General features: G+C 37.9%; 1 protein-coding gene across 1 annotated transcript in view; it reads right to left on the minus strand.

Moving 5' to 3' along the window:
* Cog7 (conserved oligomeric Golgi complex subunit 7) overlaps nt 1–13,047 on the minus strand; it is a 182,226-nt gene that overhangs the window by 33,325 nt on the left and 135,854 nt on the right. The gene's annotated exons all lie outside the window — the stretch shown is intronic.

A 13,047-nucleotide genomic window follows, 5' to 3' on the forward strand; every position in this document is an offset into this window, starting at 1 on the left:
GGTCCGATAATACTGCCTTGAAGAATTCCCCTCTTAATTATTACAGGGTCAGATAAAGCTTTGCCTACTCTAATTCTCTGAGATCTATTTTCTAGAAATATAGCAACCCATTCAGTCACTCTTTTGTCTAGTCCAATTGCTCTCATTTTTGCCAGTAGTCTCCCATGATCCACCCTATCAAATGCTTTAGACAGGTCAATCGCGATACAGTCCATTTGACCTCCAGAATCCAAAATATCTGCTATATCTTGCTGGAATCCTACAAGTTGAGTTTCAGTGGAATAACCTTTCCTAAAACCGAATTGCCTTCTATCGAACCAGTTATTAATTTCACAAACATGTCTAATATAATCAGAAAGAATGCCTTCCCAAAGCTTACATACAATGCATGTCAAACTTACTGGCCTGTAATTTTCACCTTTATGTCTATCACCCTTTCCTTTATACACAGGGGCTACTATAGCAACTCTCCATTCATCTGGTATAGCTCCTCCGACCAAACAATAATCAAATAAGTACTTCAGATATGGTACTATATCCCAACCCATTGCCTTTAGTATATCCCCAGAAATCTGATCAATTCCAGCCGCTTTTCTAGTTTTCAACTTTTGTATGTTATTGTAAATGTCATTGTTATCATATGTAAATTTTATTACTTCTTTGGCCTTAGTCTCCTCCCCTATCTCGACATTATCCTTGTAACCAACAATCTTTACATACTGCTGACTGAATACTTCTGCCTTTTGAAGATCCTTACATACACACTCCCCTTGTTCATTAATTATTCCTGGAATGTCCTTCTTGGAACCTGTTTCTGCCTTAAAATACCTATACATACTCTTCCATTTTTCACTAAAATTCGTATGACTGCCAATTATGCTTGCCATCATGTTATCCTTAGCTGCCTTCATCATATTCTGAGAGGATGAATAGGAATTTGAAATCTGCCCTAATAGCATACCATCATGCTAATCAAACCAAGCGGGATAGCTGTCTACATTGGCTCTCACATGCTTTCAATTCGGCTACCCATGAATTCCATGGTAAAACTCCTATGGAATTAATATTCTGTTATAGCCCATTTTCACCTCTGTCAAACCTCCTTTACTGGACCTATCTACTTGTAATGTCCGTAAGGTGTGGGATTGAGCTAAGGCAAAGTTAGCCGTGTAATATGAGAAGGTACAAAAAACTATGACAAAGGACGAAAATCCACTAAGTTGGTGGTCGGAGACCAAGTGTTCATTAGGTGTTATCCTATTATTATTATTATTATTATTATTATTATTATTATTATTATTATTATTATTGATTTAAGCCCACTAAGGAGCGCTGATGACTAGTTCTTCCTCGATGCTCTTCTTCGTTCCCAATATCTCTTGAGCCCTGCTGATAATTTCTCCTTTCTCTCCTGTGAAAGGGGCTTCCGACTTCTAGGAACTCTATGTGGTGGAGTCCAAGACTGCACCATAGCACAAAATTTGGAACGATCTTCTATATCAATGTCTGAAATCCCAGCCGAATCCAAGTCCCTCTGTACTTCATTAAGCCACAAGCTTCCAGTCTTGAAGCTTTTAACCAAAGAAAAGACCTTCTTGGTAAGCCTGTTGCTGTCCATTCGTTGTAGGTGTCCGTAGAACTTAAGCCTCCTACGTTGCATGCTGGTACTGGCTGATTCTAACTGTCGATACAGCTCAGAGTTCGATTTAAGTCTGTAGGTTCCATCTGGGAGCAATCTCGGTCCATGAATTTTCCTGAGGATACGTCTTTTGGCTTTCTCTAGATCGTCCATGGTGCCTTTTTTGTTCATCAGGAGGGTCTCTGAGGCGTACAAAAACTGTGGTCTGACAACAGTTTTGTAATGACAGATCTTAGCATTTTTTGAAATGCACCTCTTATTATAATGGTTGTGGGATAGTTGGTATGCTGCATTGAGTTTGTTACACCTTTCTAGGATGGATGTACCGTCTCTACCATTGGGGTGGACCCATTCACCAAGATAGCGGAAGCAATTGACTTACCCAATCGTTCCATGTATGGTCGTCAAAGGGGAGTTTCCGGGAAGCCAAGCCTCAAAGTACTTAGTTTTGTCGTATGATATGTGTAAACCTGCCTTCACCGCTATCTCGTGCAGGGCTTCAATAGCAATGACGGCATCCTTAGAGTTGTTGGTTAGGATTGCAATGTCATCTGCGAATGCTAGGCACCTGATCTCAATCTTTCGGGTCCCGGCTCCAATGGTAACTGGTTTGATTTCTAGATTCCTCAGTGTACATTCCCAGTTTTGATGACTTTATCAAGCACTAGATTAAACAGAATGGGTGAGAGGCCATCACCCTGTCGTACTCCAGTTTTTATCTTGAAACTCCGAGATAGTTCTCCCCTGAACTTCACCTTAGATGTTGTAATTAAAAGAAATAAGTTTCATAATGATAGATCCGTATTGAACTGTGATTACAATAGAGTAAAATAATATATTATTATTGGTCCACCTTTTCAATACAAAATGAAAATTACATAGGGACTAGTTTCGACCTAGTAATAGGTCATCATCAGCCTGAAGTAAGTCAAAGATCGAAGAAAACATAAACAATGTAAACACAAGTACAGTCTCTTTAAAGGTACATACCAAGTGGGAAGTTGAGTAGAGATATATGAAAAATAATAACTCATCCAAATTGACGAAGCACTGAGCGGAATTTATGTAAAGTTCGGTGCGCCATATATTATAAAAGACCACTGTGCACTAAATGATGCAATAAAGAAGAATAGTAGGTTGAATGCTGGCTTCTTCTTAGCTGTAAATTTCTTCGATTATACAACAGCTAAGAAGAAGCCAGCATTCAACCTACTATTCTTCTTTATTGCATCATTTAGTGCACAGTGGTCTTTTATAATATACGGCGCACCGAACTTTACATAAATTCCGCTCAGTGCTTCGTCAATTTGGATGAGTTATTATTTTTCATATATCTCTACTCAACTTCCCACTTGGTATGTAGCTTTAAAGAGACTGTACTTGTGTTTACATTGTTTATGTTTTCTTCGATCTTTGACTTACTTCAGGCTGATGATGACCTATTACTAGGTCGAAACTAGTCCCTATGTAATTTTCATTTTGTATTGAAAAGGTGGACCAATAATAATATATTATTTTACTCTATTAGATGTTGTATCCGTAAGAGTCTGTTGGATGAGGGTGCGTGTGTTGTAATCAACACCTCGTTCTTGCAGTACGGTGAAGAGTGTCTGGCGGTCGATAGAATCATAAGCTTTTTTAAAGTCGACGAAAACCACAGCAATGTTCATACTCTTTACTTGTTTTAGTTGGAGAATGGTTTTTAGGTCGAAGATCTGCTCGGTACAGGACCATCCCCGCCGAAATCCTCCTTGATATTCACCAGTCGTTTGATCACATTGGCTTTCTACATTGTCCAGTAAAATCCTTGACAGCCCTTTGTATGCTACTGACAGCAGAGATATCCCTCGGTAGTTGTTGACATCACTGCGGTCACCTTTTTTAAGTAAAGGGTGTATGATAGCTGATTTCCAGTCATCAGGGATCCTGCCAGTCTCCCAGCAGCCGATCAAGATCTGGTGTATGGCCTCTGTGATCGTATTTCCATCTGCTTTTAGAGCTTCCGCAATGATGCCATCTTCCTCGGGTGCCTTGCAGTTCTTAAGATGTCCGATAGCATTAGCAACTTGCTGCTTTGTTGGTGGGTTAGATGGGAGGTGTATCTCTGGAGGGTCTTCAACAGGTAATCTTTCCGTGGGCTCTTCGCAATTGAGCAGCTGCTCAAAGTAGTTTGCCAAAAGTTCCACGTTCCGGCGGTTACAGGTGACAGGTGTATTCTTAAAGTGAAGACATTGTGGTTTATAACCCGAGAGTTCCTCTTTGAAGGCCTGATAAAAGCTTCTGGTGTTGTACATTTTGAATTCTTCATCTAACTTCTCCAGTCTTGACCGATCATAAGATCTTTTCACATGTCTGATGGTCTTACTCGATAGTGTCCGCATCATTCTGAAATTTTCCCAGTCTTCCTTTCGTTTAGTCGAGTACCACTTCGTCCACGCTGCGGCACGCTCATCAACTGCAAGATCGCATTCAGTATTCCACCATCTATGTCGTCTCTTCCTTCGAGGTTGTCCGAGGTTATTGGTCGTTTCGCATATGGTGGACTTCAGTTGGTTCCAGTCTTTCATATCTTTCTGCAAGATATCAGTTGCAAAACATTCTTTATTCTCCGACAGGAATTGGGGATCAATCCTTAGTGGAACTGTGGTAGAAAGTATATTTCGTTTGGGCAGTAATCGGGTCTTTATTTGTGTGAAGAAATGGTCAGAATCAACATTCCAACCTTTACAAACTCTGACATTCATGATCTCTTTCCTGCATTTTACACTGATTGCAACATGATCGATTTGAAATGATCCTATAGCTGCGTTCGGTGATTGCCAGGTGGTCTGGTATTTTGGCTTTCTGGGGAAAACTGTGGACATGATCTTCAACTGATATAATCTACACAGTTCAATTAAGCACTTGCCATTGATGTTTGTTCATCTATGTGCTGTGTAAGGCCCCAGTATATCTTGGTACTGTCGTTATTTTCCCAGTTGAGCGTTGAAGTCACCTACGAGTATTTTGACATGGTGACCGGGGATCTTACCGATCTCGTCTTCTAGCATCTGCCAGAAACTTTGGGCCTTTTCAGGGTTCTTCTTATTGTCATCATTAACTGGAGCATGTGCATTTACAATAGAGTATCCCTTGTTGCCACATCTTAGAGATAATTAACACAGAGATGCGTTCGCTAGCTGATGTTATCCTATTAGTAAAGCAGTTAATAATTTTCTTCTAAGTTAGCCCCTAGATTCCAAGGACTTTGTACCATCTTGCAGTTCTTTAAGTCCTGTATCTATGTTAGTGAATGATCCTATTGCCAAGACAATAAGCAGAGTTCATCTGTCTCAAGTGAAACCTGCTTGAATTCCCACTGTGATTATGGTATTTGGTTTATGTTAAAATTTCTAATTTTGTATTTCCGTAGTGGTTGTCCCCTTGATCCCTTCGATTATGTGTGCTGTTTAGGTGATTTATTGTTCTAATCTTAATTGGATTTATATCCTGAAGTTAATGAGTATGTTGGTGAGTTGTGTGTATAGGTAGTCCATACATAAAACAAAAATAATCCAATATTTTATTGATCCACCTTTTCAATACAAAGTTGTGCAGCAATATGTCACATTACATTTCTTTTGGGAGTAGTTTCAACCTACTTGGGTTCAGAAGACCTCTTCCACTGCCACTTACAATCCACAGCAGCTTAAAATTGATTGGGACTCATTAGTATATATCTTGAAAAATAAATTAAGTTTTACTTAAGTCTCAGGGATAATCAGTGAGGACAAATTGGGGCAAATATTAATTTATAGGCAGGGAAATTAGGGGATGGAATAATTTATCAAGGGAATGTTCTTTAAATTTCAAAGTTCCTTGAAAACATTTAAGAAAAACTAGGTAAACAAGTGATACGGAATCTTCCACCTTGGACAACAGTCCTAAATGCAGCAAATTGATTGATTGATTGATTGATTGATTGATTGATTGATTGATTGATTGATTGATTGATTCTTCCTTATAAGTAAACCATGAGTAACTCCCCATGTATCAAAAGAAATAAATGGAGAAAATGTTTTATTTACCTCCTATCAAAGACATGTTGTATAAAGTGAATAAATAATTCATAGTAACCATAGTGTTTTGATTTACCTATCAAATCCAAAATAGGACTTATCAATTCTGATACACTGAGATTCTTGACATTACATACATTGCTTCACCATGTTGCAAAGTGGCAATCAGTAATGTACACAGTATGAATGACTGACACAGCATTACATAAAATGAACTTCATTGTTATATTGTTACATACAGCATTCTCAGTGCATCGTGGAGGAGTGTAGTTCATTAGTCTGAGACAACAATTGAAGTTGCATAATATACTAAGGTGCTTCGTCCACCAGCGCAATACAACTGCAAATTGCTTTGTATAAACATCTTTTAGTTAAAAGTCAAATGGACATCTGTATTTAAAAAATGAACCTTGTCCATTGGTACGTCTGTCATTTTACCCGACTGCAACTGCTGCATGAATGAACATCCCTAATGCCACTATATGTGGTGATTTGGGGAGGAACAAGAGAAGAAGTTCAACAGAAATAAAACACTTGGAACCATCATTTAAAGCAGTTTGGCCTAAAAATCAGCTACACAAAAACAGTAGCGATGCCAGTCAGCAGGCAAGCCCTCCAAGATAACAACCAACTGGATGACAAGAAACTAGAAAACATTAACCATTTTCAGTATCCTGGTAGTATTGTAACTTATGACGCAAAGTCCTTTGATGAAATCACCAACAGAGTCCAAAATGGTTCGAACCCCACTGTCGGCAGCCCTGAAGATGGTTTTCCATGGTTTCCCATTTTCACACCAGGCAAATGCTCGGGTTGTACATTAACTGAGGCCACAAGACCTACCTGTGTCGGTGCAATGTAAAGCCAATTGTGAAAAGAAAATGTAATGTGATGAAGTCAGAACAGTTCTATGTAATAAATGACGATGATGTATTAAAAAGTTTCTTTTGTCCTTAAAATTTGTTTCACGCAACAATAGAACATAAATGGAACAACAATTTTACTCAATCAACTGTCATTATTTTTGCATGAAATGAATTTTATGGGCAGAAGAAACTTTTAATTACATCATTGTCATTTATTACGTAGAACTGTTCTGATTTCATTACATTACATCAAGCGACTTCTTCATCTGATCATGATTCAACATGCATTTCGAATGCATTTATTTTAATTTACAAGTACCGTATACCACATGAGTGTGAATTTTATTAATGTTTTGTAGTATGTTAATTTTCAGTTAATTCTAGACAGCTGAAGATGGCCTAATGCAGCCAAAACAAGTCCTGTTATTTTAATATGATATTTTTACAACTTTGAATTGTAAATAAACTTATAGGTATTACTAGGTGGAACCAATATACTAGTTTTTCAACTTATACAAAAAGGATGGATCAACAAGAACAGCATGAAAATGGCTAGAAAAGGAACTAGACGGCAAAAGACCTACAGGCAGAGCAAGCAAATGGTGGATCAGTCAAGCAAAGCAAGATCTGGAAGAAAGAGGAGTGGAATGGCACCAAGTTGAGAAGGAAGAAATGTACCTGGATAGACAAAGATGGACAGCGCTCTTGTACCGCACCCGGGCGACGGTTAAAGAATGATGATGATGATGATGATGTGTTAGTTTCAAAGCTATCCCCATGTGATTCAGTAGCTGATACATTCTCATTTTTGTTGTGATCATGACATCCCAATCAGCATGTATGAATTATCAGAACAAGAGTTTTGTACAAAATCTGTGAAAGTAGTAGACAGAGCTGTCCATGTTTAAAATTTAAAATGTTCCACAAAGTAAATACGGTAAATGATGATATCAAACACACAAAATCAAATAGGTACAGCTGAAGTTCTTCTATCACTTCAACAAAAATTTGTCTGTACAATCTACAGAAAAATTTGCCTTTGCCTTGTTTAAGTTCTCTAGCTGCTACAAATACTCTTCTGTTTACATTTGACATATGAAAGAGTGAATTCAATATTTTTGCCTTATTATTTTTCTCCTTTCAAGTACCAATGCTTTTTTTTTTTTTTGCTTTACATCCCACTAACTACTTTTATGGTTTTCGGACACGCCAAAGTGCCAGAATTTAGTCCTGCAGGAGTTCTTTTACGTGCCAGTAAAGCTACCGTCACAAGGCTGACATATTTGAGCACCTTCAAATACCACTGGACTGAGCCAGGATCGAACCTGCCAAGGTGGGGTCAGAAGGCCAGCGCCTCAACCATCTGAATCACTCAGCCCGGCTAGGTACCAATACACAAGCATCACTTTACTAACTACATCAATTGATTTGGCAAGACAGACTGATGATAAAGTTTTGTTTATTGGTTGGAATGGTTGTTTGCCTCTGTCACGAGGAAGCTGAATCCAAGTTGAGTTGCAGTTGTATTGCTCCGCTGGATAAAGGGCCAACCAGTAATAAGTGATTGATTTTGTGTGTTGCCAGACTGATGCCTTAGTGTTTAACTGTGACACTGATGAATGGTATATCTTTAGTGCATTGCAGATTCTTAACGTATGAAAATCTTGGAACAGTTAGGAGGAAATTTATTGGGCAATTTTCTGGTGCATATGGCATTGGAATGTCGTGACACAGGCTTTGCCACGACGAGAATGATAAATAATCAGATTGACTTCCTCCGAGCGGTAATGAGGGATTGTTCAATGGGCCTGGGAGATTTGCTACGTGTGAAGAGACGAAGTCCTCTATTTCCCAAAACCTTCCTTTAATAGCAGACTGATGAGTATGTATAATTATATACAGTATTTACAATCTCCTTCCTAACTTCAAATGACGCTGACATAGAAGACTTGGCGTGGTCGAAGTATTGAAGTGAATACTCTAAGTCCACACTTGGACCTTATTATTATTATTATTATTATCGGAGACCTGACTGACAGGGCTTCCGCCCGCACTTCTAGTTGACTTGTTCCAAAAAAGCCTCGATCAGGGTGTGTACCCCTGTTTTATACCTTCACTAACTTTCGCCTCCCTTCGAGAAGGCCATCGAAGTTTCCATCCTATGGAGAATGTCCTCAGACACACGAAAACGGAATTGCCTCTTCCGTTCACTCGCTACCCACCTTTTCTGAAGATATACTACGCACCTTTAGCAGGGTGCAGCTTATGATTCACCTACTTCGACCAAGCCTTACTTCTAATTACACAACTTGTGGCTCACAGCTTTTGGTGTGCCTTCAATTCTTAAATCTTGTAGGATTCTTAATTTACTTATATCAGCATTATAATTATGATTCCTTGGCCTTGTTGCCATTACATAGTCATTACTATTAACTTATAATTTCCCTTATAATATTAACGTATATCTCAGCGACACCATTCCTCCTACGTCCCGGTCATGGGTTCGATCCTCGGAAGAATGAGTCCTGAGCTCCAATCTGGGGCTGACACGACAGGAATTTAAAAAAAGCAAAAAAGTAACTGAAGAACTAAAACTTAGTCCAACCTGCAATTGGTTCCTTTGTAGGGTAACCACCTCTATAGGTAAGACATGGGGCACAGGAGAATAAAAAAATGTAGGACACTGCAGAAATTTGAAGGACATACATGACACAAAATTAAGAGTCATAACTCAATCCTCTTTCCTTTTATCTATTTTGCATGTAATGTGTTTTCTTATATAGACTTAATTTTACATTTTCAATTAGAGAAAACTGAAGAGAATATTTTTATAATAACAAGTCTTTACAAAACAAACTTCAGAGAAACAAAAAAATAATATTTTAATTATAGTCCTATTAACATATTTCTAGAATCACAAAATATATACTGTATTTTTAGTTGTATTTAAATCAGGAAATCATTACTGAATACCCTTCAAGAATTTGGTGTTCAGAGAAAACTGATCAACCTTATTGGAATCACTCTCAAGAATACTAAAGCAAAAGTTAAATTTAGAGAATTGTCAGAGCCATTTACAATCAAAACTGGACTTCGGCAGGGTGATGGTCTCTCACCTATTTTGTTTAATTGTGTAGCCTACTGGAGAAGGTCATGCGAGAATGGAGAAAGAATTGCCAACCGAACATCAAGACTGGTAGAAATATAAAACTGAACTGCTTAGCATTTGCAGACGATGTTGCACTACTGGCAAATAATGTGGAAGAGGCTAAGTCCATATTGAACAACTAGAAAACATTGCAGCAAAAGTGGGATTACAAATTTCATTTGAAACAGAAATTATGCCAACCTTTGAGGTGGACACCCCTGTCATTCAACTAAACGATAACAAACAAATTAAGGTTGTAAAAAAGTTCAAGTATCTTGGGGAATTTATAACTTGGAACCTAAATGAGAAAGCCTTAATAGAATACAGAACAACAAAACTGAGACAAGCACGAGTCGCATGGTCAACATATAAGAAATCTCTCTCGATAAACGCCAAATTCAAACATTATGGTTCAGAAGTTAAACCTGAAGCAACTTATGCATGTGAAACTCTGTTTAAGTTGAATACCAAAGCAACAACGGATAAAATAAAAAAAATAGACAGAAGGATCATCAATCTACATATATATATATATTGTCTAATTTGTACTTAAGGCTGATGATGGCACATAGATACCAAAACTAGTACCATTTGACCATTTGACATGTGATTAAATCACAATAAAATGTCATTGTATTGAATAGGTGGACCTTGAAATAATTTAATTTTACTGTAATCCCACTTCAATACGGAACCAATGAAATTCATAACTGTAAGTGAAGGATCATCAAGACAATCATCAATAAAAAACATCAAGTAAATGGACAATGGAGACTGCTGCCTAATGAAATATTCTATCGGGAAAATGAATCAAGTGTGGATACAATGCGAAAAAGAAGAGTGTCTTTTTCAGCCACATAGTAAGACTACCAGAGACCAGACTACTGAAACAAATATTCAATTTCGTTTGGAAGAGTAAAACCAAGAACAACTGGTTTGTTGAGGCCCAAAATGATTTAGAAGAGCTGAATATAATAATGAAACAAATTGCAGAGAGAAAAGAGAAGAGGATTCTGAGAAGTAGAGATACAAGACTAAAATTAAAAACAGTACACCATTACAGATGAAGGGCGGCCAGGTCAGAAAAAATGAAGTTCTGGGATGAGAAGAGGAAGTTGAGAAAATATCACAACTAATATTGTGAAGAATGTAGCGTATATGGATTGATTTAAGAGCTCCAATGTGGAATTAAATAAATAAATAAATAAATAAATAAATAAATAAATAAATAAATAAATAAATAAATAAATAAATAAATAAATCAATCAATCAATCAATCAATCAATCAATCAGTCAGTCAGTCAGTCAGTCATAAGGCTGATTATGCCCACTTTCATGATGTTGGTTACTGGTCGCCCATTTTTTACAGTTCCCCCAGTAAACAAGGAACTGTGCGTAGCTTGCAGGGAACAATCTACTCTTTTCTGAGGTAAGTTTAGAAGTACCATATCATATATAGGCTATTATCACGGTGGAGTCGCCACTCCCAGAGGCATTTTATACCTACTGCCAGGTGCAGCTTTAGACCGCTCTTCAGGAGTACAGATTACTTTTGCAACCAGTTCACCGAAGCACACACATTGCTGAAAGGACAAAGTTCTTCCGTTTTATCTGTCATTGGGACTGGGGTCCTCTTTTGCCATCTAAACCGTTGACCATCTACTCCTTCCTGGTGAATTTATGTGCAATTTCCTACACAAAGGCTTCACCTGGTCTCCAAACAGAGGACTCCACATGTAGCCATTGGTCCCACCACTGGGTGTCAAGTTTGGTAAGAGCCACTTGACCCTCGACCAGACAGTCGCATTTATCGTCTACTGTCGCATACGGGAACAGGATGATCCTCGTCTGACCTAAATGTGAGAATTGATAGGTGTAAACTAAGATGGTCTGGACATGTAAAGAGGATGCAGCAGAAAAGAATACCAAACCAGATGATGGAGATGAACTATGAGAGAAAGAAAGCATGAAAAAGACCAAGAACAAGGTGCAATTTGGTGCATGAACGTGGGCATTTTCTATATCCCACTTTGTGCAAATAGAAGGGGGTGACAATATAAAGGTGTGTGCAGCGACATTCACCAGAATCTTACGAATTGATGCCAAATGAGTTCAACATCTTGCTGCATTCTATTTTGAACACGAATGTGCAAGAAGAGAAAGAAGAGGTGATTAACGCAGCATTCCATGAACTGACCACATCAACGATATAATTTGCGAACACATCAAGAGTTTCTCATGCTACTCTGGACATTATGGATGAGAGAAGATATGTTATTAATTTATTCACTTTTATTTATTACATAGATGAAGGGATGGCATGCAGGGATCACAGTTCAATTTTCCCATAAAGGTTACTGTTTTAATTTTATTTATAAGTCACAAAAATTTTACAACAATTAAAATACAGGAAGGCCCATAAGAAGGGTAACCAAAATTATATAATATGTAGTTTGTAGTATACCTTTTTTTCTTTTTTATATAGATCACTATTTCAAACGATAGAGTGTATAAGAAGCAACAGCAAAAGAGTTAACAATGCCCCAGTATACCACAACAAGAGTGCTCCTGGGCTGTTGAACATTATTTCTGCTCTTATTGTACTGGAAGAAATAATGGGCCATCACTGAAAACTGTGTCGCAGGGTTCTGAGGGTGTACTTCATAAACCACCACCTAAAAACAGTTCTGCAATGGGTGGACATGTTTCAAATGTCATGCTCTGTTAACAACCACAACTGCGGTAAGAGTGGTCAACCAAAGACCACAAGAACAAATGACAATATTGGACACGTACTGAACAAAGCCCTAACTTCACCAAAGAAAAGTCAACGTTGCATATCAAAAGAACTCAGTATAACACGTAGTACTGTTCAACAAATGCTACATGATATTGGAGCACACTCGTACAAAGTTCAGGTTTTGCATGAGTTAAGGGAGCTCAACTTTGAAGAACGTGTGTTTTCAACGCGTTCGCATTCATTTTTTTGAAGATCCTGCTTATATCTGCCATGTGGGGTGGTCTGACGAATACATATACACATTACAAATATTTGTAAGAAATCATTACAAAGACTGGGTTGCATTACTAGATATTCCAGAGAATTTTCCCATTTAGATGCCTATCGCTTGCTGTATGTATCTATGGTACTTTCTATACTTGAACACTGTACACCTGTATGGAACCCTTCTCATCAGACGTCTATCCATAGTTTAGATTCAGTACATCATAAATTTCTTTGTTTATAGTGATTTAAAATAGAGTTCCCATACGTATGATAATATTGATTATAGAGTTACTAAGTCTGCAGAGTCTGTCACAACACCGTGAATTCCT

Source organism: Anabrus simplex, chromosome 5 (genome assembly GCF_040414725.1).
Source record: "Anabrus simplex isolate iqAnaSimp1 chromosome 5, ASM4041472v1, whole genome shotgun sequence".
Taxonomy (NCBI): Eukaryota; Metazoa; Arthropoda; class Insecta; order Orthoptera; family Tettigoniidae; genus Anabrus; species Anabrus simplex.